The following is a 1,482-nucleotide window of genomic DNA, read 5'->3' as shown; positions in this document are numbered from 1 at the left end:
CAAGGGACTGAACTTCAGTCCCTGTGCTTGCATAAGCTTGCCTCAGCAGGAGCTTTAGACCTCTGAGTTATCACGCCAGCTCTTGCATTTCTTATAAAGGTGCTCCTATTCATTATGACTCTGTCCCATGATCACTATCACCTTCCAGTGGTCCCATTTGCTAAACTCAGTTACCTTTGGGGTGAAGATTTTAATATATGGTTTTTGAGGAATATAACCAAACACACTATGCAAACACTTTTAATATTTAATATGTTATAAGAATAATAATAATCATATTTGAGTACCTAAGTTGTGTTGGATATTTGAGATTTACAAGCATTAAGGCAATTAATTCTTACAAGACTCTATAAGAGATATTTACCATTATAGAACAGTAGAAAATCATGAAAAAAGATAGATCACTTCCTTGTTTTTATACAAATATTAGGTATCAGTAGGGTTGTTAAAACAGAGTTCTAAGAACTATAGTTTCAGTCAGTTTAATCATATTTATTTATTTTTGTAATACACTGTCTTGCTGTGCAGGTCGGGCTCATAGCGATCCTCCTGTTTGGGCATCCCCAGCACTTGAATTATAGACATGTACCACCACGCCTGGTTCTAGCGACCGGCATGGTATGCAGTACCGGCTAGCAATCTCAGGGCCTTGTGCTTGCCAGGCAGGCACTCAGATCGCTAAGCTATCTCCCAGTCCTGTAATTATATTTATGGATATTTATTTAGCCTGGAATTTTCTAAAGAAATTTCATAATTGTTAATTAGCAGTTTATTCCTGAACACAATTCAACTTCTCATTAGAGCAATCTAAGATAACTGGGTCTGTGCCTTTAAATGCCCTAGATTTTATTTATTCCATATTTCTGCATCGTTGCTGAGATGTAGGCAAAGAGTCAGGAGAGGTGAGCATTCTCAATCTAATGTCACTGTTTCAGAAGTCAAGTGCTTTCCAGCTGGCCCCTGAGGAAACAGACCTACTGTCGTATAGAACCTACTCACTTTACTGAAAATAGAAGCTGAGCAATGGTGAGTCATTTCCTATTACATCTTTCCACCCCACTAAATTCAAATAGTTTTCTTATCTATTACAAATTTCAAGTATAATTTCAGGCAATAAGTGTTCCCTCCTTGTTCAAACACTATTTGTAATTCCCTCTTAGGTTCACATTAAGTTCGTGGGTAACATGACGTAGGATTGACTTAAATACATTTTCTGTGCTCCCGGCCATCTTCCTTATATCCTACAACCCACTGGTAAAAAATGTTAAAGGTACAATCAGTGTTTTAATATAGCAAAGAGCCAAGCATTTTTACATTCATTGTGGTGATTAAATTTGGATTATTAGTGTACTCATTTTGAAAAAAATTGAGATACCTTATGTCAAATTTAGAATGTCTTAATATTTTATATTTCACTGGATATTTGAGAGTTAAAGTAAACAAACAAGAGCATTAGAATTCAATCAAGAACGCATGAACTAG

Source organism: Octodon degus, unplaced genomic scaffold, assembly GCF_000260255.1.
Source record: "Octodon degus isolate 3935 unplaced genomic scaffold, OctDeg1.0 scaffold00018, whole genome shotgun sequence".
In the NCBI taxonomy this organism is placed as follows: domain Eukaryota; kingdom Metazoa; phylum Chordata; class Mammalia; order Rodentia; family Octodontidae; genus Octodon; species Octodon degus.
The sequence above is the reverse complement of the archived record's forward strand: the minus strand, read 5'-3'. Positions refer to the sequence as shown.